General features: G+C 45.0%; 1 protein-coding gene across 1 annotated transcript in view; it reads left to right on the top strand.

Annotated features, from left to right (window-relative positions):
- GPR39 (G protein-coupled receptor 39) overlaps positions 1-26,238 on the top strand; it is a 1,208,112-nt gene that overhangs the window by 1,124,649 nt on the left and 57,225 nt on the right. The gene's annotated exons all lie outside the window — the stretch shown is intronic.

Below are 26,238 nucleotides of genomic sequence, written 5' to 3' on the forward strand. Positions count from 1 at the left end.
AGAGGTATTTTTTATTAAAATATTACCAAATCCTTTTCTGACAGAATATATGTACAAGCATTTAATACTTGGGTGTTCTCGACTTGCCACTGCCCCACCTCTAATTGAGTCGGTCAATACATAAGAAACAAATATTGATGTAATAATTAAGCAATATTTGGGGTTGACTATTTTCTAAAATATTTTATTGTGTTAACAATAATCCCCTCCCCTCTTTACAAACCCCTAGGGCATCACTCTCCCTGACTGGGCAAACAATGGACTGACAGTTTTAAGTGTTGGGAGATTAACCATTTGTCACTGCCATCCAAACGCAAGTGTCGGGCACCTGTCAATATATGGGCAGGAGGACTAAATATGGTAAACAAAGTCTGCTTCATAATTTCAACAATTACAAATGTTATACCTTAAGGATCTCATGCACCGTTGCGGTGGATGAGTCTCAAAAGATTGGCTTAGGAAATTTCAAGCAAAACATGCCTTACATGCCGGAATAGGGCAATGGCAATTGTGTCGTTTCTAATTGAAGCATCCCTGTCTGGAAGGCTTGGATCGGTCTCTGTGATCTTCTGTAAGGCAAACCTTCACACCCCAGCAGAGAGTAGTGCCCCTTTGTCTCACAGTTGAGATTACAGTTCTCCTCACTTGATTTAACTGTGCAGATGCACCTGACCATCCTCAGGTATGAGCCGACATCATCAACTCTTCTGCTCCCTAGAAATTGCCTGGGTCGCCCCTTCCGCTTTCATGGAGACACCTTCATAAACATCTTTCCACCCATTTGAGCAGTTAGATTAAACACAATTTAACCCTTTACAAAAACACTTAGTGGTGCAGTCAGAGCACAGTAGTTGGTGGTGCCAGGACCCTATTTCTGATTGAAAGCTTCCAGGGCCCGTTCAGTGAAAAGTACAAAGCCTGTGGTTTTGCCAAATCTTTAATTCCTGAACAATAGGGATTCTGGAATGTTCCTTTGTTTCATGATGTCTGTTTGGGTTGTAAAACCTATTGTGACATCATTCACTAGATTCTCCCTTTAAATTCTTTATGGCCAGAGGTATTTTTTACCTTTAGTGCTTAAATATTACTTCTCACATAATCGTTTAGCTACTAGGTAAGCAGCAAAATAAATATTTTATCTGAAGTAGTGGCAGTCTTTAAACTATGATGGCAATATGTACACAGGAAAGCGAACCATTGAAAAACGTTTCTATCAAGCCTTACTCAGGGCCAGAATTGTGATTCTGCATAAGTATGGATTTGCCACATAATCCATCATCTGATCCATAATCTGTGGATTTTAACAAATAAAAACTGTTTCTAGCTCAAACGGATCAACAGTTACTAAACTCACAGTGGCCTGTGCTGCTCTGTAGTGGAAGGCCCTGTGCAAAGGTTGAATGGTCATATTTCAGTTGCATATTAATGTATTTGGATATTAAACTGGTACTAATGAGGTGGCAACTTTGCCCAGACTGTGTTAACAGGCAAAAAACGATGAAGTAATATAGTACTATTGCAAAATGTACCACATGGGTGCTACAATTTGCCTTTTCATGCTGCATAATTTAGTCAACCCTGCCACATAATTATTATTATTTTTTTTACTTGTTTTTCCATTTTCTCATACTTGACAACACAGCACGGTTAAGCACTGCAATTTTAAAATAACAATAAAAAGAAACAGTAGTACAAATTTACAAATAATGTGGTCCTTCCTTGCTGCATAATTCCATTGGCCCTGGTCTTACTATATCTCAAGAAACATTCTGCTCTAACGTGGCGGATTAATTCATTAATGCAGTCTGGCACTAACTGAAAATGAGATGCAAATTAGTGAAATCTATCAGGGAGTTATGGGCCATTTACGAAAGTTTATATCTGCAGTGACATTTATGCCTACGCTAAGAAGCTTTGTGATATCAAATAGCGTAATTATGTGCAAATAATAATAATGCTTTCATTTTTCTATATAATTTGAAGGATTAAAGTGAAAAGCTGGTCTAGCTTAAAAGTGGTATTATTCGCTATTGGAAATAAATATTCTTTTCAGTCAGCATACAACATTGTCATGCAGCCGTATCATGTCGCCTTCAGAGGAATTGTTGAAAAGCATTGCATTGAAACTAGGAGCTGCAATGCTTGGCTCCTTTGCAGTGAAATGTGCCTTTGAGAGTTACTTTGAGAGTTCTGGCCTACGAAGACCTACCTGATCTTGTTGGTGGAAAAGAGTTCTATATTTAAAACACCTTATATTCCCACAAACATCAGCAGTGAGCTGTAGTGATTTATTTGTGCAGGTGGTAAGCTACGTCGCTCATTTTTAGAAGCAGGACTCATTACCTCCTCATTGCTGCTCCTCGTCCCAGTCCTCAGTCTTGAGGCGCTGCTTTCCTGCCAGTGTTCTCATATATAATCCCTTTTCTCTTTTTACCCATGGGACCATAAAGCCCCTGGTGGCGGCTGGTAAACTTTGAAAGTGGAGGAGTGTTTCTCCCAGCTAATTGTTTTTTTTTTTACATAGAAATGTCGCTCATAGCATAAGCAGACTGAACATTTGGTAGAGAGGATTCTAAAGCAGCTTTACAGATGAGGCAAGGCGCACTTGTACTTACCACTTGCGGCTCATGGCTTTAATGGTGTTTCTTCCAGAGGTGTGTCTCTGGCCCGGCTGCAGCTGGTGAAGGAAGAGGGAAATGCGAGCCCAGTACAGGTTGAAGGAAGCAGCCCTTGACCTCATCAAATGCTCTTAGCTCTAGTAGGAGGTGAGTCAGAACCTGATGGGCTTCTCTGAGAGAGAAGTCTGAGGGCTGCAGAGGAGTTGAGATCCAAAGGAAGAACAGAAGGCAAAAGCCTTCAGCAACGGTGCGGAAGGGGCGTGAAAATCCTACCTCATATTCTCATAGGCTGACAGTATCAAGGAGGCAGGATCCTAGAAAGATGTTCTGAACTACTTAATAGAACCGGCAGATGACTACTCGACCGAAGCCCTGGAAAAACTGCTGCTTTAGGCAGTGCCTGATTGTCCTTACCTCTGCCTCACAGATGCGCTGAGGTTCCGTGACAATTGTAAGTGATGTTTTTCGACTCGCACGAATATGGTCGAGTCTGGTATCTATGAACCGCAAATGACGAGTTTAGTAAGTGTGCGCAGTTTCGCTGTGCTAACTTAAACCGTTTGTTTGTTATGTGGGTTTTTCATCTGTACCCACGGGTTCCATCTTAGATACGGCATCCATTTTGTCTCTTGCCCTCAAGTAGCCAGCGAACGGACGCTGTCCGCTTCGCGACCCTGGGACTCCCAAGATATTTGCGGAAGACACATGTTCTTTGTAAGTGTCTTTATGACGAGGGGGATGATACTGTAAGGCAGATGGCCCCGCTCAAGGCTCATCTTGCCGTGCCGGTTTATTGTCTCAGCCGTGCATCTCATTAGGCACGTCCCTTTGATGCCTGTATCTCGTGTTTCCCGATACCTCCCCTTTTACACCCTTTCCGATCTCCCCACTGTCTCCATCTTCCTCTGCACCTGTCTTCGTTCCTATTTCGATCTGTTTTACTGCCGATTGGAATGCACTAATGTTGGGAAGATGGGTTTTTACAGTTGGGAACCGCCAAATGTTTCCGCACTTATGTTCCGGACCTTGTGTGTATCAAAGTGACCAAAACGACCCCTCTGGGGGATGATTGTGGGAACCGGGTTGTAAACCTTTGTGTATCATGTTGTCCTATGGGTAAATTCTGTATAAAAGGAGCGATCCACAGAACCAATTTGAAGCAGTCTCCCCAAGTTGCACGTGTTGTACTTGTCGTGACTTCTGTGTTCCCTGCAGTAAATAAACCTTGAATCTTTGACGCCGAAGAAAGTGTCCCGTGTCTCTGTCATTCGTACGCCGGAGCAGGTTACCCACGAAGGTTTCAGGTGTTGTGCCCTGGCACCGCTGGGTCTTAAAGAACCCAGTCCTTCAGTTGGCGCCCAACGTGGGGCTGCATCAGTGGTACCGGTCCAAGCCCGACGATCGTGAGGAACTTCGTGTGAAATCTCCGAGGGAAAGTGCACTTCATCGATCCTGTTGTCGAAACAAGTGGCCCGAAGACTTTTCCCGCGAAGATTCCCGCCTCCTGACGGCTGCGACGGACTGCTGCCCTGACTGTAGACCTGTTTTGGCGCCTGGCGTAGACCTTGGTATAGCGAGACGATTGACGGGCCTTCCTGGTGACGCCATCGATCTTTGAGTTAAGTATTTGTGGGTTGCTCCCAGAGTCCTTGGTTGTTGACACTTTAGCGAGTGTTTTTGTTGTAGACGCTGTGTGAGTGTTTTTGTCGGTGACACTTTGCTAGCGTACTTTGTTGTGTTATTTGACGACTGCAGCCACCAAAAACCGAGGGTTTTTGCTCTTTGCTGGGACTTGGTAAATCCCGTAACCCTTGAAGTTTGTGAAACTCGGCTAGTGTGCAAGATGCCTGGTCGTAGTACTTTGTTCAGTTGTTTTAGACCATGTGGTGTGGATTCCCGACTGGAGGACTCGTGTCCGATACCTCCGGTTGGAACTCCGACTTATGAACTGTACAGTAAACATGGGCTAGGCCCGATTACCTTTAATGATTATTGGATTCGTTATACAAAGAAGGACGGTGTCCTTAGTTGGCCACCTCATGGTAGCTTTGAGACTCCGATCCTAGATAACCTAGAGGCTAAATTGTTCGACAAAAAGTCAAGGCCGGCCATGTTTGATGCCTTTCGGTTGTGGCGTAAAGAAGCCCGACAGAAAGAAATCAGACAGACTAAACGAAATCAGAGAGATAATGTTGCTACTATTGTAAAGAAAGCAGAGCAATTTCAGCATGATAAGGAGGTTAAGGAAAAGGAAGTGTTTGATAGATTACAGCGTATGACTATAGATAAATGCTATCCTACTTTGCCTACGGAGTCGGAAAAGAAGGAAGAGGCAGTTGAGGATCCTTTAATGTCCTATCTTATGAAGTCGCCACCTCCGTATGTACAGGGTACCATGGCTCCTGTGATTCCCCCTGTACCTGTTCCTGCACCTATTCTTCCTTTGCCTGTTCCTCAACCTGCACCCGTTCTTCCGACTGTTCCTGCTCCTTTGCCTGTTGCTATTCCTACTGCTCCTCTGCTTCCACATACTCCTGCTCCCGCTACTGCTCCTGCTCTGTTAACTCCTGCTGTTGCTTCTGTTTCTACTCCTTCACTTGTTAGTCCTGTGTCCTATACTTCTCCCTCTACTCGTAGTCGTAATTCTCCTCTTGCGGCTAGTTTCTTTCATTCGCTCGGACCTGTTCTTGGGTCCGCTGGTTCCGATGGTCCTCAGAGACGTAGTCAGCTTCCTGGTAACAGGGAACGCGCTTCGCTATATAATATGGCGATGGGTTGGATGACACATCCCCATAGAAATCCACTGCGTATTGTACTCGACACGTTTTGTCAATTCAATATACCAACCCAAAGATTTGTGTTTGAGGAAATGTGTAAGGTCCTTCGCGATCAGATATCGGCCGACGCACCTGACGAGGTGCTGACCGCTTTGTCTGATCTACAGCTTCAGTTCTCAACTGGACTGATAGTGGATACCAATGTTCGACGCGCTGTTGAACGGTTGCTATCTTTTCGTCCCACTCCTATACCTCAAGCCTTGTTTGTTGAGGATATCGAAAGACAGACAGATGAGTCTGGTCAGTTTCCTATGCGAGAAGTTCCACCGGTATGGATGCCAGCTGATCCTAATGCTCAACCTCCGACATTGGCACATTTCCAGAGAGTGTGGATACATCTCCCATGGAAACGATCAGAAGTGTTGCAGGTAAAACAATCCTTGCCTGACCCTCGCAAAAATCCTGCAGGGTACTATAAGGAATTATCGCAGCTCGTAGACGCTACGGTAATGAATCTTGCTGATATCGACATGTTGTTTGGCAATGTTGTACCGCAACCGGTATGGGCTAAGATTCGTCAGGAGAATCATCCGAATGAATTAGGTGGTGCTTGGGCTGCCATAGTAGCGGCGGATGCCCGGCAAATTGGTGGTGCTAAACCCGAGCAGCTGATTACTGATCTCCCTCAAAGAATAATAACGTTAATGAAAACTCTTATGCCAGCTATGAGAGTGAATTGGGACAAATTGTCAGCTTGTAAACAGAAAAAGGACGAGAGTGTCTCCGACTTCTTTACGAGGTTCGAGGAGGCATTCATTGATCATAGTGGTCAGGATATAAGCACCGAGGGTGGTCAAAGGTTGTTCGTGGATAAATTTGTTTCGAACTTATTGCCCGATTTGAGCAATAAATTAAAGAATTCAGAAAGTGCGTGGGCCGTTTCTACTTCAGCTCAGATATTGGCCACGGCACAATATTATGAGAACAGAGAGAAAGAAGAAAACGACTGTGCTGATAAGAAGACGAAAGAGCTTAAAACTAAAGTGCTGCTTCAGCAAGCATATCCTCCACGTTCGAATCAGAATACTTCGCAACAAAATCGATCGCAGCCGCAATCGAATAGATCACAATCTCGTAATGACTCCTCTTCCCAAAGATCCTCGTTAGGGTACAATCAATGTGCTTATTGTAGACAGGAGGGACATATCAAATTCAATTGTCCTGTTCTAAACGAACGTAATAGTGGTAATTCATCTAGAGGAGGTCGTGGTGGTTCACAGCAGGCACCACGTGGTAGAGGTCGTGGTGCTCAGAACGATCGCTCAGATAACTCATCAAATTCCGATAATTGTTTTGATCAACGTGGATCGTCGCAAGGACGATCTGCGCAGTACAATGTAGACGATTATTACGTCGATCAGGGAACTGACGACAGTAATTACTAGGACAGCCGAAGACAAGGAGAGGGAGTAGTATCAGTTCCGGTTGATCAGAGAGGGCCTTACGTCGCAGTTGCTACATCGGGCGTCGTTGAGCCTTTTCTGGTGGACACTGGTGCAGCGAAAAGTTCCATTAAGCATTCGAAACTCCCTGGCGCACCTTTGTCTGGCTTAACAAATGTTTCCGTTGGATTTTCTGGCGCCCCCGTTAGCAATCCAGTTTCGCGCCCTTTGCCTCTTACAATTGGGCCTCGTGAGCTAGAAGCTCCGTTGATTTTAACTACGGGTTGTGGTGAAAATCTTTTGGGCCTGGATTTGCTTAAACGTTTGTATGCAACTTTGTATTGTTCTCCTGCGGGTGTAAAGCTTACGTTGGGAGAGAGGTTTGTCTCTCCTATGTACTTGTCTCTCGATAAGCTTCCACCGGAATTGAGTTCTCTTCCTGCGTCTTTGTGGGCAACAGGTCCCAATGATGTGGGCCTGCTTGATATCTCACCATATGTTGTTCAGTTGAAATCCAATGTGCGATTGCCACGTATTCCCCAGTATCGTATCTCTCTTGATGGTGAACGAGCACTGTTAGCGATCATCTATGATTTGATCGAGAAAGATGTTATTGAGGAAACACGGGGAAACGTGTGCAACAGCCCTGTACTGCCTATTCTAAAACGTACTGATCCTTCAAAACCACCTGTTTATCGTTTTGTTATCGATTTACGGGAGGTGAATAAAATTGTGATTCCTCAGTTCCCCGTTGTGCCTGACATCACGGCGCTACTGACTCTGATTCCAGCTTCTGCATCGTGGTTTTCGGTGATTGACTTGAAGAATGCGTTCTTCAGCATTCCCATTGCTGAAGAGAGCAGAGACCTTTTCGGTTTCTCTCTTGGTGGACGCAGCTTCCGGTTTAAACGCGCTCCTCAGGGCTACTGTGAAAGTCCATCGATTTACAGTCAAGCCTTGAAGGGTCAACTGGATGCGTTTAGGTTGCCGGCTGGTGCGGCCTTAATCCAATACGTCGATGACCTATTGGTGGCTGCAGATACTCAGGACATTTGCAAAATTGCTACGGTATCGCTGCTGCAACATCTCTGCGAGTTACATCACAAGGTGTCACCTTCTAAACTCCAATATTGTTGTCAAGAAGTAACCTATCTAGGTCACTTATTGTCAAAGGAGGGAAGGCGGTTGACCCCAGAGAGAATTGCAGCAATTGCGCGAATGGCTGTGCCAACAACCCAAAGAGATGTGCGTGCCTTTTTAGGTATTACGTCGTACTGCAGGCAATGGATTCCAAATTTCTCATTGCTAGCGAAACCATTGGTAGCTCTTACGTGCAAGGATGTTTCGACTCCTTTACCATGGACGGAAGAATGTCAGAAGAGTTTTTCTGAATTACGTGATTCATTGTGTTCGGCTCCTGTGTTAGGTACTCCTGACTATAGCAAGCCGTTTACATTATATGTTCACGAGAGAGAAGGTTGTGCGTTGAGTGTCTTAACGCAACCTTTTGGTGGAAAGCAACGTCCATGTGCATATTTTTCCTCGACCTTGGACCCGGTAGCTAGAGCATTGCCGAGTTGTTTGAGAGCAACAGCGGCAGCCGCGGTCTCCATCCGACAATCAGCAGGATTGGTCATGGATAATATGCTTACGGTGATGGTTCCGCATGCAGTCGATACCCTTTTGAATCGTACGAAAACTCAGCACTTGACGAGTGCGAGGTTGTCTGGGTACGAGTTGACGCTGTTGGCAAGCCACATTCAGATAAAATGTTGTAATGTCCTGAATCTGGCGACTTTGTTACCAATTAGCTCAGAGTCAGATGAAATAACAGAACACGATTGTTATTTGAGGACAGAGGAGGAAACAAAAGGTCGAGTGGACCTTAAAAACACCCCATTGGAAGACCCAGATGGAACACTGTATGTGGATGGTTCATGTTTCAAGTTGCCGAATGGCGATGTGACTACTGCATATGCTGTTGTAACGTTGAATACTGTTGTTGAGACTGCACGATTGAATCAGAATTCTGCCCAAGCCGCAGAGCTGATCGCTCTCACTAGAGCGTGTGTGTTAGCGAAAGGGAAACGTGTGAATGTGTTTACCGACAGCCAATATGCCTTTGGCGTCGCGCATAGTTTTGGACGGTTGTGGAGAGAGAGAGGTTTTCTAACATCGCATGGTATGAAGATCCAGCATGGCCAGCTTGTGAATGATCTTTTGGATGCACTAACGTTGCCTAAGCAAGTGGCGATTGTCATCGTAAGGTGACGGATGATGTTGGTCGTGGTAATGCGTTTGCTGATGAGACTGCTAAGGAGACTGCCCGGAACCTTAGCACACGAATGTATGTGACGAGTTCGGTTAGGTGGCCTACAGAATCGAGTATGTGTGAGGACACTATCGAGAGTGTGAAAGCAATTCAGAATGAGGCAACCGAGACTGAAAAGGCGAAGTGGAAAGAAAGTACGGGAAAGTTGGATGCGAATGGTTGTTGGATTGATTTATCGGAACAGAAAAGATGGATGTTGCCTGATGCGTATGTGCTGGCTGTTGTGACTATGGCGCATGGGTTAGCACATATTAGCGCGAAAGGTATTTGTAAGTTGCTGTCCCCTGTGTGGAAGAATGATGGTATTACGAAATGTGCTGAACGCTTGGTTAAGAATTGTATGGTATGCATGTTGTACAATCCTGGTAAGGGAACCCCAACTCCTCCTGGCAGTTTTGCTCCCCCTTCATGTCCCTTTGAGGTGATCCAATTAGACTTCATCCATATGGAGCGATGCAATAACCTGAAATACGTTTTAGTTGTGGTTTGCGCATTCTCCCGATGGATCGAGGCCTACCCTCTTAAAGACAATACTGCTTTGTCAACTGCGAAAATCCTACTGAAGGAATATTTTCCTCGGTACGGAATGCCTAGAGTTGTGTGGTCAGATAACGGAAGTGAGTTTGTGGGGAGTGTGATGAAGAGTGTGTGTAAGGGCCTTGGAATTAATCAGAAATTCCATAGTGCCAATCATCCCCAGTCAGCTGGTTTGGTTGAAGGGTACAATGGCACCCTTAAACTAAAACTAGCGAAGATTCAGGCTACGACTGGTCTCTCGTGGCCTGACGCTTTACCCTTAGCATTACTGTCAACAAGGGCAACTGTACACTCCCGAGTAGGGCTCAGTCCCTATGAAATAGTGTTCGGTCGTCCTGCCAATGTTTGGGGGGTCCCTAGACCGGGTGCCTTTTGTGATCTTGAGTATCCAATGTTGATCGATTATCTTCATGACTTGACTACTAAACTGAGGTTAATTCACCAACAGGTTCACGAAGCATTGCCGACGCAGACGGAGGGTCCAGGCCACCAGCTCCAGCCCGGAGATTGGGTGGTAACGCGAAACTTTTCGCGCAAGAACAATTTGGATCCCAGGTTCACTGGACCCTACCAGGTCCTCCTTGCCACGAGAACTGCAGTTCGTCTTGAGGGACGGAAGAATTGGGTGCATGCCACCCATACTAAAAAGGTCCCTATCCCGTTGCCAGCAGACTCGTGGGTGAGGAAAGGCATTGCATCAACTGAAACCGAAGGATTGCCGGTGTTTGTGCCTTTCAGTGACGCACAACCTGTCGGAGAATCCTCAGTGCAGCAGAAAGACACTGTTGAACATTTGTCAGCAAAAGACTCAAGACCAGAACATTCAGCTGATCAACAGGACGTTGTCCCCTCAACGGATCCTTTGTTTGACGAACAGACACGTCCTGGGAAAACCCGATACTTTTTGCGATCTAGCACCAGAGACTAATAAAAGATCCTGTTCTGTCCCTTGAAAATTGCATTATCCCGTTTTCCACGATCAGTTTGAACACTCATATCATTGTAATTATTTTGTATATATTCATTGAGTTTCGTTCCTTATACTTTTTGCTTCCACAGCTGAGAAATATTGTTTTCGCATATATATATTTGTTAAATAAAGACCGTAGGGCCGCGCGCGTACTTCCTTCTGGTTAGTAGGTCTTGACACTAGGTTAAAGACCGTCGGTTCCTAGGAACTCCTAGGGATTGACTGCTGCTACACAGAACGAAGTGCGTCAAGAAACGTTGCGGACGGTTATAGGGGATGGCATTTTCAAAGCTGACGGATTTGGAAGGAGCTCAAGCGCAAAGATTCAAGCTGCGGCAACTCAGTCGTACCAAATGTTTTAAATTCCAAATATTCGTATTGTTTTTGACTGTTTCTGCATTATTGGCGGGTGGGGTGTATTACACGATGTTTTACTTCTTACCTTCTGCTACACCTACTCCTACCCCTGACCCTAAACTCACCTCCACTGCATCTCCTCATTCTTTTCATATCTTACCTGAACACGAGCAGGCTAGACGTGCAGAATTCCGCAACAATTCCTTTATTCAGCTCCTTCACCAGCATCAGTTAGTGGTTAACACTACTAATTGTTGGGTGTGTGGGTTGATGCCACATACTACGGATAAGGGAATTCCATATCTGGTGTTACCGTATAGTTCCCAAGGGTCTGCTCGAGCATTTCAAACAATGTTTCGAAGCGCACTGGGTTTCCACCCCATTCGAGAACCACGTTCCCCCTACTCTGGTCCTACCTCGTACCAAAAACCTTTGTCTATAGCAATAGAGGATTTAGATAGCGATATCTATGATCCTTCACTTATTCCTGAAGAAGAGGTACAAGCCTATAGGGTCCTAAGTAGAGGCGAATATAGTGTGTTCACTAGTGAAAAACAGCTTAAAAGCTCGCCACCGATATGGGTCGTACCCCACATTGGTAATTTTTGTCTAATAGGTCGTGGCCGAAGATCGAAAGCCCGACTTGGAGAGAGCGCTTGTACTGAAAATTACATTCTGCCGATGGTCTCGTCCCCTGTGTTCCTGGCTGCCAAGGGTACCTACTTTATCTGTCATGATCGTGCGTATGCATGGTTGCCCTCTGACTTCATGGGCTCATGTTTTATCGCAAACTTGTTGCCTCCGACGTTTACTGTAGATGCAGATTATCACAAGACTAGAGTTGTGAGAGGCGTAATTAGCAAAGAGGATACTGCCGGTCAAGAGGCAGGAGACTTTTTCAAGGGTTTCCTCCCGTTTTGGGGGCCTATGGTTAATAGTAGGAACCTGAGACAGTTGACTCGAGTGGTAGAATCAACAGCTAATATTACTGCCAGTGCCCTTGGTAATATCACCACTGAACTGCAGGCGGATAGACTTATGACGTTACAAAACCGTATGGTTTTAGACGTGATCTTAGCAGATCGAGGTGGGGTATGTAAGGTGATCCATTCGAGCTGCTGTATTTTCATTCCTGATAATGCTCCGACTGTCTATCAAGCCATCTCGAAGTTGCATAAGATCTCCGAATCCATACACGTGGATGTAGGGGATTGGACGCTACTTGGATGGTTTTGGGGCCTAATGTCGACTTGGGGTTGGAAGATTCTGATGATCATCGGAGTCGTTGTGGCGTTCCTGTTCACGTGTTGCCTTTGTGTGCAGTGCGGTCCTGCCTTATGTGGCCTCTGTGCTACAACGTGTATGAGACAGCCACCTGTTACCAAGGGGACTCGGTTGGACAGAGCTATGCTACAGCAACATCTCGATGGTCTGATGAATATCGAATATGATTCCGACTAGTGCTTGCCTACATGAGGGCAAAAGGAGCGTCTGAGGTTCCGTGACAATTGTAAGTGATGTTTTTCGACTCGCACGAATATGGTCGAGTCTGGTATCTATGAACCGCAAATGACGAGTTTAGTAAGTGTGCACAGTTTCGCTGTGCTAACTTAAACCGTTCGTTTGTTATGTGGGTTTTTCATCTGTACCCACGGGTTCCATCTTAGATACGGCATCCATTTTGTCTCTTGCCCTCAAGTAGCCAGCGAACGGACGCTGTCCGCTTCGCGACCCTGGGACTCCCAAGATATTTGCGGAAGACACATGTTCTTTGTAAGTGTCTTTATGACGAGGGGGATGATACTGTAAGGCAGATGGCCCCGCTCGAGGCTCATCTTGCCGTGCCGGTTTATTGTCTCAGCCGTGCATCTCATTAGGCACGTCCCTTTGATGCCTGTATCTCGTGTTTCCCGATACCTCCCCTTTTACACCCTTTCCGATCCCCCCATTGTCTCCATCTTCCTCTGCACCTGTCTTCGTTCCTATTTCGATCTGTTTTACTGCCGATTGGAATGCACTAATGTTGGGAAGATGGGTTTTTACAGTTGGGAACCGCCAAATGTTTCCGCACTTATGTTCCGGACCTTGTGTGTATCAAAGTGACCAAAACGACCCCTCTGGGGGATGATTGTGGGAACCGGGTTGTAAACCTTTGTGTATCATGTTGTCCTATGGGTAAATTCTGTATAAAAGGAGCGATCCACAGAACCAATTTGAAGCAGTCTCCCCAAGTTGCACGTGTTGTACTTGTCGTGACTTCTGTGTTCCCTGCAGTAAATAAACCTTGAATCTTTGACGCCGAAGGAAGTGTCCTGTGTCTCTGTCATTCGTGCGCCGGAGCAGGTTACCCACGAAGGTTTCAGGTGTTGTGCCCTGGCACCGCTGGGTCTTAAAGAACCCAGTCCTTCAGCGCACTGCGGGATTTGGGTGATATTGAAGTCGTCCACCTCACATGCGCAGTGTGTTTGTACACGGCTGGGCTGCACTGCTACTTCCAGACTGCACATTATAAGTGCTTCAGACCAGTCTTTCAATCTCTTTCCCCTTCCTCTGAGACTGGTGGGCCTCCTGCCTCATACGCCCTCATGCAGAAATCGCCCCTGAAAACCCATCCCTGCTTGCCAGCACTTCCTGTTTGCTGATCGAGTCGGCATCCTTGCGGATACCACTAAGGCAGCTGAAAGTAAGTTTAAAAGTTGTGTAACACCTATTTTTTTTTTAAATATGCATTTCCAGAATGAATGGGGGTGCTGCCTGGCAGTATGGAGCCTGTCATGCTCCCAGCTTATGAGCTGTGCTGGCCTGGGGGCGGTGTAGAGATGCGCTCCACAGCAGTCAGAGGACCTCAGGAGTTGGTCCTGGTTTAATTTAGCGACGCACTTTTAAAGCGCATTCTATTTTAAATATGCATGGCTCGGTGGGGGGGTTGGGAGGGCAAAGTTAAGGAGAGCAGTGAGCCTCAGTTCTTGTGACCGTTTTTACGAGTCTCTACTTTTGGTAAATTAATATCTGGACTATAATATAGTTTACATATATAGACTGAATGGTAAAGAGATCCTCTCACAGCTTACCTAGATAGCAGGTTATCATCTTCAAAAAGTCAATGGAGGAAGTGGAGAGCCTTTAGAGCTCTATTTTCTAGACTCTCTGATTAATTGCCTGCTTAGAGAGTTAATTGCTGTTCCTTCATAAAGAGTTGCCGAACATCAGCTGGAGGACGTTGAGAGGGATGCTTAAATCAGTATGAGCCACGCTGATGGAGGAATCTTTACAGGAGCTCTACAGGAGGTTGTGGAGGCCAAAAAGTGTGCACAGAAAAAGAATCATCTGGATCCCCCTGGTGAAGAGGAATTTACTTTCTATTTCGAGAGAAGAATTGGAGGCCCTTATGAAGGATGATTTGAACTCTGCCATGAACCACAGGACAAGAGCCATCGACTGGACTCTAATGCTGACTTAGATGAGAGTCCTAAGGGACAATATAGTCATGGGTGTCCGTTGGAGGAGGTGACGGCCGATCTGAGAGACATTCATCAGGAGAAACCTCAGCAAGGTGTTCTTGCGCTCATCATCTCGCGACTGGATTATGCTAACTCACTCTATGTTGGAATTCCTGCATATCAATTACAACGCCGGCAATTAATGCAGAGCCACGCGGCCAGGTTAATCTTTCAACTCCCGACCCGCCAGCATGTAAAGCCACTGCTTAGACAACTGCACTGGCTCCCTGTGAGACAACACAGTGTCTTTAAGCTAGGCTGCATCGTACACAAGGCGCTGTCAGATGAAGGTCCTAAGTTTACCTCCAAAACGATCAAGAAATACATCCCTCCCCGCACCCTCTGTTCCTCTGGCCAACACATTCTAATCATTCCTAGATATAAGCGCATTAAACATGGCGGGATCCGGTTTTCCACGCTGGCTCCCCAAAACTGGTACTCTCTCCCTCTCCCAATGCGGACTACTGATTCCCATCTTCAGTTCAGGAAACAGCTAAAAACGTGGTTATTATTACAAGCCTACCCCATCTAAGCCTTCAACCTATTTAGAGTTTTGTCTTCTGAAGCGCCAAGAAACCTACCCGGTGAACGCTAAGCTATACAAATACTTTAACATAACATAACATAACATGGTTTCTTGGCTCAATATGTTGTTCCACAAGTGGATGCTTTGTCCTTTCATGATGGTTTTGAAAGAGTGAAAATATTTCGAAAAGTCTTCCTTTCCAAGATCCCTTTCAAAGAGATATCCTTGGGAGCAGTTTGATGTAATTTTCCCTCAGGTGCCAAAAATTAATATAATCCTGGGGCCTCATTTATGAGAAATGACGCATCACTGCGTGAAAGCAGCGATGCGTCACTTCTCAGTGCGCACTCCTTGCGACATTCCTGATAAGTTCAACAAAGGAGGGTGCTGAACTGTTCCTAAAAAGATTAAACAGATTGGCGTGGCCGTAGGTGTTTGTCTTACACCTTTGGGCATCCATTATGTTGGACGTGTTTGCCTCACACACCCGAAAGGGTGTCATGCTTCATCATAGGCGTTGCTCCTCGTCGGGGAGGCGGTGCAATCCCCGACGGGCTCACCTCAGAGAGGGGCTCTTTGGCGGAGATCTTTTTGTCCAACAGCCTATTGGTGAAGTGCGGGTATGTGGGTCAGGGCAGTCAGTATCCTGGAGAAAAAGTGATTTAAAATGTAGCAGGGGGTGCCGGAAACCACTTTATTCTGGGGGTCCCCCTACTGCAGTTAAAAAAGTGGAACGAGCTCGGCGGTGATGGGTAGGTGACTCCACACGGACACGGGAAACTTGAGCCAGAACTGTAGGCACAACCCCGTTGTACCGACCCGCCGACTACTCAGGTGGTAATTAGTCCAAGACCATTAGGCATAGGATTAACCCCTGAGGTAAATCACACGAGACACATGACACCAGCATGGTTTCCTTTCTTTCTTTTTAATTTCACCTTCACTAGGTCCTGACGAATCGCGGGAAATTTCCCAGGCGAGAAACATGTTGACCAACCCTCACTCTAGTCTCGTCTAGGGTTACGCTACCTAATCTGTCGTCACCCAGCGAGCTAGTTCCACTTTTTTAACTGCAGTAGGGGGACCCCCAGAATAAAGTGGTTTCCGGCACCCCCTGCTACATTTTAAATCACATTTTCTCCAGGATACTGACTGCCCTGACCCACATACCCGCACTTCACCAATAGGCTGTTGGACAAAAAGATCTCTGCCAAAGAGCCCCTCTCTGAGGTGAGCCCGTCGGGGATTGCACCGCCTCCCCGACGAGGAGCAACGCCTATGATGAAGCATGACACCCTTTCGGGTGTGTGAGGCAAACACGTCCAACATAATGGATGCCCAAAGGTGTAAGACAAACACCTACGGCCACGCCAATCTGTTTAATCTTTTTTAGGAACAGTTCAGCACCCTCCTTTGTTGAACGTGTAATTCGCACGGGCACAAGCTGACACTGGACCTTCCTCCCTCTCTTTGGGTGGTAATTGGTGCCCGTCTGATCGACTGATTTCTCTCCCTCCTTCTTGACGACTGACATTCCTGATGCGTCATATTTAATGTATGACGCATCATGTCGCAAGGAGCTACAGATACGTCAGTATTTCTGACGTATCTGTAAGCGCAAAAGTGACGCATTGCTGGAGTGTGTCACAAAAGTGACGCATCCAGCAATGCGTCCTTTCAAATGGGGCAAGCCCCATGTGAAAGGGCCTGCGTCAGTCTTACGCCTGCTGTGAGGCAGGCGCAAGATTTTGATGCAACGGCGTCCTAAAGGTGACGCAGTGAAATCTCATAGATTTCACTGCGTCACTTCTACGGCCCTTCCTTGCGTCAATACGCCCCCCTTGCATACATTATACCTGGCGCAGGTATAATGTGGCGCAGGAGTTTACAAAGTGACGCATCTACCTAGATGCGTCACTTTGTAAATATGGTGCAACAAGGCGCATTTTTTACGCCACTGGTGCGTCACAATAAGTGATGCACCAGTGGCGTAAAAGTGACGCACAGCCTCATAAATGAGGCCCCTGGTGGGTATGGCTACCAATTATTTTTGGACTCAGGGGATGTCTTATCTGCCAGATGAAGTGGATCACAAAGTGGAGAGTGATTTTAAAAGAACTTATTCTGCATCTCATAATATGACTCCCAGGTGCTGTTGAAGGATTTTGAGCTTCTCTCTAACTGTTTGGATGATGGCAAAAATCCCACAGAGATTCTGGGGAATATAGAGTTGATGGCCAAATTTTGGTTGGACACTGTATATTCATTATGCGCTGCAGCGACAGCTTTTGGTCGTCGCCTCCCATTAGATTAATGTGGTTAGAGCTGTTGAAGTTTGAACAGACACAAAGGGTTCTGATTCATAGCTTATGTTTTTTTTGGGTGACAAGCTGTGTGATGCACAGTTGGATGACATGGTCAAATAGTCAGTGGAAGAAATGTTGCATCCCTTTCCTGCTCCTCAGGCAAAGAAATTATTCATTCTAAATAGGTCAGGCCAGATGCTTAAGGCCAAGAAGTATCCCTTTCATGGCAGGCCTCATGGTCAGGGAACCACGCTTTTATCAAATTTCTGACCTCAAGAAAATGTTCAACAGCCAGATAAATCCTGACTATAGGCACCTGACAGTGGGAGCCCGTATGCAGAATTTTCTTCCACAGTGGTTGGCTTAGGTATAGGACAGATGGGTTCCGGAGGTGATAAGGAAATGACATGCTAGAGATTTTCTAGCTCACGCAACAGGGCACAGGTAGCGCCAGAAGATGGGGTGTAGAGATCAGCAATCTTGGAAGGGGTGCAAGCCATGTTCCAGAAAGAATTCACTGTACCAGTTCCAGTTTCACAGAGAGAGTGTTTTGTGCATTCTTTAATCTTCTTGCTGCCCAAACCATTTTGGATTTGAAATGGTTGAACAAATTTGTGAAGTACACCTCTTTCAGGATGCTAACGTCTCAGATGGGACTCTTGATGAAACAGGCCATTCTAGCAACCCTGGGTTTACAGGACGCCCATTTTCATGTTCCAATCACAAAGGAAAGTCAGCAATACCTCAGGTTTGCGATTCAGGCACAGCACTTCGAGTTCAGAGCTCTCCCTTTCATACTCTTGACATCTCTGAGAGTATTCACAAAGGTATTGGCGCCTGTTTTATCTTTCTTGCAATTAAAGGTAGTACAAATATTTCCATATCTAGACAATTGGTTAATTGCTGGCTCTTTTTTTCTTTTCTTTTTTTAAGGTGGCGTCCAATCTGAAGATGGACACTTTCTCGAGGCTCTGGAATGTGTGGTGGATTATCAGAAGATAAATCCAATCCCAGAGCTAGTGAAGGCATTTATAGGGGCTCAGAAAGACACTCAGATGATCTTGCCAGAGAAGATGGTGCTATCTCTTCAGCACAGGGTGTCACAACTCTTGTCCATCTCCCAGACTACTGCCAAGCAGTGGTTGATTGTCCAGGGGATAATGTCAGCCACAACTGTGGTAGTACCTTGGGTTTTTCAACACTTGAAGCCAGTGGAGTATCACCTACTAGACAATTCGTCTCCTGTCACTCAACAGTTTGAATCTTTGATCTCAGAGTCACAGGAGATAAGGGGTCATTTAAGATGGATGTTAGACCCAAATAAATGTGTTCACTTTTAACTCCAAAGCCCCAAGGGTGCCACTTAAGGTGCAAGTGTGGCAGCGGGGGCTAATATTGAGGGGTGAGAAGCAAACTGAGAGTATTCAGATCTAGAAAGGTTAAACTCCTCAAACTGGAAAGAGGTAAGAGCGGTTTGGCGTGTTCCTCCAAGCTTTGGACCATAGTTGAAGACTGCTGCTGTATTGTTCAGGACAGACAACCTGGTTGTGAAATGAAATGAAAAATTACATTTATAGAGCGCACAGACTACCCGTAGGCCTCGCAGCGCTTTTAACTGAAAAACAAGGCAGCAGCTAAGAGGATTAACAGGTGTTGCTGAACAAGTGAGTCTTTAAAAGCTTCCTGAATGCCATCCGGTTGTTTTTTTCTCTGAGGGCAAGCGGGAGAGAATTCCACACTCTCGCAGCGTTATGCGAGAATGAGCGGCCGCCCCAGCGAGCCCTGTTTATCTTGGTTGTGGTGGCTAATTGCAGTGACCTTGAGCGCAGAGCTCTAAGGGGAAGGTAGGGGGTAGCTAAAGGATGTATTATGGCTGGACCCGTTCTGCGTATTGCTTTTCTCAACAGGCATGGGGACACCAAGAACAGGAAGCTAACCGTATTGGTCATGGAGATATTCTCATGGGTAGAGAGTCTTCTTCTGGATTTACGGGCTATGTATATCCTGGGATACAGAATGTGTGGTCAGATGGATTAAGTCAGAATCTTCCCACATTAGCCTCTTATAACCAGAGCAAGGAGGCTTTCAGTATGATAATCAGAAGTTTCGAGAGGGCATGGTTGGACCTGTCTGCCTCTCCAGACAATGCCCTTCTCCCGCACTTTGTTAGGAAACATGGCATCTGGAGATTTGGGGCAGTGGATGCACTGTCAAGTCAGTGACCAACGAGTCTTCTGTTTGCATTCCCTCTGATTCGTCTTCTGCCAAAAATATTACAGAAGATGGGTAACAAGCAAGTTCAGGTGATAATGGGGGCACCGTTCTGGCCCAGAAGAGCTTGGTTTTCGTTAGTGAACCTGTTCGGACAAGGGTAGTACTTTCATCTTCCAATTCCCCCTTCACCTCTACAGTACCAACTGCTGTCTCTGGCACAGTTTTCCGCTCTGAATCTCACAGTTTGGAGATTGAGTGAGGGGGTCTTGTGGGCTGCTCAGGGGCGGTGGTGGCTGATATTCAGGAATGTAAGAAGCCCTTTACATTGTCGCTGTATGCTTGGCATTGGAGTAATTTTTCTAAATGATTTTCCTATGTTTTGTGATCCATTTTTTATTTTAGATTTTTTGCATGTTAGATTTAAGTTAGGATTGTTCCCATCTACATTGACTGCACAGTGAGTAGTTAGTAAATGCTGTGGAGGGAAGTTGGTACTATTCACAGTATTCTGCCTTTGGAAGGAAATCTGTTGAAAAGCTTTAGATTGAAACGGTCAGTGGTACATCGTCCAACAGCTACACGGGTTTTATCGATGATGGTTTATGGTTTGCAAGAAAACTCCTGTGAGCCACTGAAGACATCATAGATGGTTCGGGTTTCAACTAAAGTGGCATTTTTTTTATTTTAAACACGTTTTTATTGGTTGTTTCCAGATGGAGCATTACATACAATGAATCAAATAAAGGACATACGTAAAATACATATGGAAAGGACATACAAAATTAACCACAAAAGAAAATAATAATTACGATGGTAAAGCAGGTGACTTCAACGCGCAAGTTGATATAGCCATAAATCACAATTTAAAACATTTTAAACATAGGTAGTGTCAGGTGAAATTGCCTGAAGGTGACTGAGCATGATAATGGTGACAAGAGGTGGGACAAAGTGGCATTTTTACTAGCAATAACATCCACTAGAAGATGTTATGTTAATACAGCTTGCTATAGCGTGTGAATCACGTCCAAAGAAGTATCTCAGTGCTATCGATAAACACAGGCAAAACATAACACAGAAAATTAAAATAAGATTATTTTAAGCAATTTTCTGAATTTGATGTTAATAGGACTGGGGCAAGCATAATAAGGCAAAGCATTATAATAGTATGAGGGCAGGTAAAAAAAAAGACCTGCACTCACATCCAGTCAGTCGTACACAAGGGACGATAAGCAGAGCTTTGTACTTGGGGTGCAGATCTGTAACTGGACAGTAGTAATTCTATTTTAGACGTAGGTAACTAGGTCCATTTCCAGTTATTGTGTTAACTAGGAGCATTAGTCATCAATTATCCATAGTTGAGGTTTTTGGCTGACAGGACAGTTTTGAGACCTGCACCGAAATTTAACCCGTTGCCTGCTGATGACGGAACCGCTCCGTCATCAGCTGCGGTGGCGCTGTGCTGATGACGGAGCGGTTCCGTCATGGCCCGCTCGGAGCGCCTGCGCGGCACGAATTCCGCGCCTGCGCTGAGCGTTCCATTGAGCGGGGCGGGCCATGACGGAACCGCTCCGTCATAAGCACAGCGCCACCGACGCTGGTTACGGAGCGGTTCCGTCACCAGCATGCGGCCGCCGCGGGGCCGCCCCACCCCCTTAGCACTGCGGCGGAATAGCCGCCGCAGTGAAGGGGTTAAACCTATAGTACAGAAATGATTTTATTATTCCCAAGACTTTATTTTACCAGCACTGTCTAAGGCTACAGATTCTGCACTGTGGTATTCTTTCGCTCATCTAAATCATCATTTGTGGCTCATGTTGCAGCAAACAAAGGGAACAAGCTAGCTACAGCACCTTAAGCAGGCAGGTAGGGAAGCAGGCCATCAGTCAGGTGTATGTTTTAGCTGTGTGTAAAACTCCAGAGGGTCACCAAGGGAGGTCTAAGAAAGTGATATCCAGGTCTTGGACAGAGCATGTGGGGGTGTCTAAACAGGAAATATGTAGGGCTGCTACATGAGCCACACCTAATAGATTTGTGGCTCTTTATTGAATGTTGCAGAGGACCATTCATGTGTACTCAGGGAGGCCAGTAGGTAAAGGTACAGTTTGTGATTTGTCCGGTTTTCTATCTGTGCATATAGCAATTTTGCTGATCAGCTGTGGCTTTTATGTCATTTGTTAAATGTTTTTGTTTGAGATGTAAATCAATAAATTAAAAAAATCATAACAGTCCTGCTCATTAGCAACACTGTAGCAAGTAACCTTTTTTTCCACCAGCTTTTCTGGCAGCTTCATTGGCAGATTAGTTGGCTTCCATTGTCATAGAAGATGGACTTCACATTCCTTTATCTGGCTCAAAAAAGAAGCAATTTTGACCATTAACCATCTCACCTATTTATAAGGGCCCGCGAACGCTGGTCTGTAGCTGCCATTTTTTGTACTCATTCTCGGAAACTCCTATGTTGTTTATATAACTTAGCAATCAATTTTATTGATTCATATTGTCATACTACCTATGATGATTTTGTATCCCAGGCCACCTATTTAAACCTATTTAAAGTACTCTGATTTCCCCCGAGTTCATGCTATACAAAAAAATGTACAAATACAAATAAAATATTCTACAAGAACGAAATAATTTAAAATTTGCAACTTAATACTTATGGTGTGTTATGTCTAAATGATCTCATCAGAAGTAAAAGAAAAGACAAACTTCAGGTAAAAGTGTTACAGTCGATGGGGTCACATATCAATTTGCATTGATCAGTTCCTCAAGGCTGATGAATGACCCAGTTAACCAAAGACAATCCTTGCCAAATACAGCTAAGCCATTCTCTAGGGAAACCATGAGAAAATAACATTGATCCCATGGGTCCGGGAAGAGATCATCTATGGCACAATTCTGCAACCACAGCAGGCACACGCTCATGCTTCTTTTAATTATTTCAAAACATTACTAGAATGTGTTCAAATTTCATTAAGCGAAGTGATATCTCAATGACACCTCACATCTCTCACCACTTCCCATTCCAGAGTTATCACATTTCACCAGCTTGTGTAGACAGAACAAGACACAAACAGCTATTTCACTTCACTATATATTCATCTAAGCTGTGCCTTTGAGAAGCCTTTACATTCTGTTAACAATCTATTTGTAATGCTTAGATTTAGTCACTCAATTTTACCTTGAATGTTGACTTTAACTAATGTAGGGGAATATTATCAAGCGGCAGCGATAATTATCGCTGGCCGCTCTTAGCGAGAACTAATTTATCGCCGACTATCACTGGCAATTATCGTCATGCTATCACTGTATTAACAGCGCATAGCGCAATGGCGATAATTTTCCAGCAATAGCGATGTTTTCCATGGAACATCGCTGGTTTTCCAGCGATGTTCCATGGAAAACGGCGATAACCTTGCTGATACGACCCTGTGGTATAGGTAAGTCAGCTTTTTAGCAGACGTTAGTTTTTGGCGAAAACCGCGTGGGCCACCTTGTAAATATCGCGATGTACATATAGCGATATTTTACAAGGTAGTCCGTCAGGGGTACACCCAGTGGCGCCCACTTTGCATCTCATTAGAGATGCAAAGCGATGCATTGGGAAAACGGGTGCTAACATGCGTTAATGCATGTTAGCACCACCTTGTAAATTGGGCGATGAAAATATTGCTGCTTTAGCAGCAAAAAGTGCAGCTAAAGCGGCGATACTGCACTTGTTAATATGCCCCGTAGTTTGCAAGCATTCTAGGGCCTCATTTGAAGTTCTCTGTCAAGAACTTGACAGATATCCCGTCCGCCCTATTACACAAGAGCATTATATATCCTATGCACTTCTAATAAGGTATGCAAGATATCACTCATGTGTGTGACGTAGTAACCAGTCTGCCAAACTCTAAATCAGGCCCTACGATAATTGAGAGTCTGAACCAGAAAACTTAAACAGAAGAGTAATATTGGTTTGTTTGACTCTTAAATGTCAATTTCCCTTATGTGCCCTCACCATAATCTTTAGCTCATATTTGTATGCAAGCAGTTACTGGCATTTAATGCACAGGGACGGAGTCATTAACAAATGTTAACTCACTCTGCAACGGGCATTAGGCTAACAAAAAAGGCTATCTGGACTTCTTTTTCATTACATATGAAACTCATGAAGGTGCAATCCTTGCGAAAGACGAAAGATGTAAATAGACATTAACTGTCTTTTTTGTGTGCAGCAACGTTCCTGAAACGTTATCGATTTCCGCTCCAATACCAGACTCAGGCTCAATATTTAATGTACAATAACAACCTCCCTGGAGACTAACTAATTTAACAATCCAATAATTCGATTTTACAGGTGGTCCAATACACCTGACCCATGAGCGTTTAATTTGAATTTTAGAAAATGATCGATGACACACAGAAGACTGAAATGTTCCATTGATGAAAGATGTCAGTTTGAATTATGGTTCTTTCAATCGTCCTATCATCTGCCATCTCCGCAGTTAAAGCAACAGGAGCGTCTCTGAGTGGATACTGACAGGATGCTTGATTCAGCATCTCCAGTGAATTGCTTTTTAACCTGTGCTTTGGATGGCTTGCCCTTTTATAAGCTACTCCGCTGCTGATACCCAGGGAAGGATTGGTAAGGCGGGCACTCGGGAAATGGCCGAAGGGCTGGTAGCCGAGTTCCAGCTGTGGGCTGCCTTTATGGGCAGCCTGGGGGCTGTCTGTGCTGTAAGGATGCCGCCAGCGGCCCAGTGTGTGCCTTAGTGTCCTTTCTAGAGGCAGATGGGCGGAGGTATCACTCCCTTTCTCTCGCTGCACCAGCCCATTAATGTACACTGATTGAACGGGGGCAGGGCGCCTGAGCAGAAGTGGCCTCACTTGCATTCATGTGTGGCTCAGCAGTGTGAACTAACCTGTGCATTTTTATCTACCTAATTGAAGTTAATAAAACATGCCCGCACCCTCTTTCTTTTCATAAAACGTGACTGAAGCAGTGTTTTGTGGAAAGGCAATACGCAAATTTGGGCCACTTTTTTGGGTGTGCCCCGGCAGAGATTTGGTCCCAATCCCACCCTGCTGATACCTTAACTGCCTCATCACCGGTTCCATCAAGCTCCTCAGGGCTTGCATGTTTGTGTTCAGTTTTTCGGTGTCGCCTTTTTCCAAACATGTTTAGCTACTTTGTCACATAGTGTGACCACACAATCTATGTATTGTTGATTGCTGCTTTGACAGCGAAGCGAGGCATGCTGAGAATTTCTTTTTTTTTTTATTTCTGTACAAATGTGCACAATATTTGTAGGTGTTTATCATGCATAAATCCAGAACATCAATGGAGTGTAAAATTGTGTTGAAAATCTATGGTTTGGGAATAACAAATACTAGTAGTTTATTGGGTGGTGTTCTCCACCAACACTATTATAATATCTGCACAGAATAGACATATCAAATGCAATGAGCAGTTAGGATGCCCCTCGCTTTTGGCTGAGGGTATCAACTCCAGGACTGTGTAGAATAGATTCCATTTTGTTTTATTTTGAAGTCAGCCTCTTGTAATCCTGAAAATGATTAAATAGACAGTATATACATATTTAAAGCAATAGTACCTCATTGTGAATAGCAACATTTCACATACTTGATAACAGAGGGTGGAATTCTGCCACCCACAGTTCCATGTTCAAAAGTTCTGGGAGTGGAAATAGTAGGCCCCTTGGCGTGCTGCAGTGCAGGGGTTGTAGGCAGCAGCACAGCGTGACCTCCGTTCGACTCCTGCAACAGCAGATCGAAGAGGAGCAGAGAGTGCTCCCTATCACAGGCCGAAGCCTTCACTGACACTCACTCCATGCCCTCTGTCGATTATCGGAAAATGTCAGAATTATTTTTTCCTGGAACCGAAAAGAAATGCAAGGAAATAACCTGCCATCAATAGGTCTTTGCACTTTTTCCATGTGCTGAGAGAAATGCTTTACTCACAGGAAATTGGCAAGAGATACTATTTAGAATTGTATATTTCGGTCCAACTGCCCCCCCCCCCCCACCACAACACACTAAGGTACACTCATAATGAGGGCCACAGAGGGGCTTTGGGCCATCTCTCTTTATTCACTGGTCTGCATTCACAGTGTACTTCTACCCAGCCCAGCATGCAGCATGGTGGAAGGGTCCATGCACTTTAGCCTTTGACTCTCTTGCATTCTGAGTCACACTATTTTGCCAGTATTCTTGAAGCACCCACTAACTCTATTCAATGCAAAATTTATTTTTTTTATTCACATTTTCTTTGCAAGCATGTGACTGCCACATTTAGGCAGTGACATGCATTTTAGCTTGTGTTGTGTTGTGGTACGCTAGGGGGTTTTGTATGGCACAACTTATCACCCGTGAGGGTATCTAGGTGCTGGAGCAGGAGCGTGTGCCACACGGTGTTCTTATCACAGAAAAACTGGGTTAGGCGTGCACCATCCTGAATCACAATAGTCAAAATAGGAGATCTAATAATCACCCTAAGACAAATATTATTAACAGTAAATGGTACAAGACAGAAAGAATCAGTCGATCTCCTTCAGAGTCTGAGAGTCTTCATTACATTTTATTCTTCAAATCATCTCAATGAAAACAGCCGACACATGGTTCGTAAGTATTAAATAAGTACCATAACTTTCTCA

The sequence above is a fragment of the Lissotriton vulgaris genome, chromosome 2_1, assembly GCF_964263255.1.
Source record: "Lissotriton vulgaris chromosome 2_1, aLisVul1.2, whole genome shotgun sequence".
In the NCBI taxonomy this organism is placed as follows: domain Eukaryota; kingdom Metazoa; phylum Chordata; class Amphibia; order Caudata; family Salamandridae; genus Lissotriton; species Lissotriton vulgaris.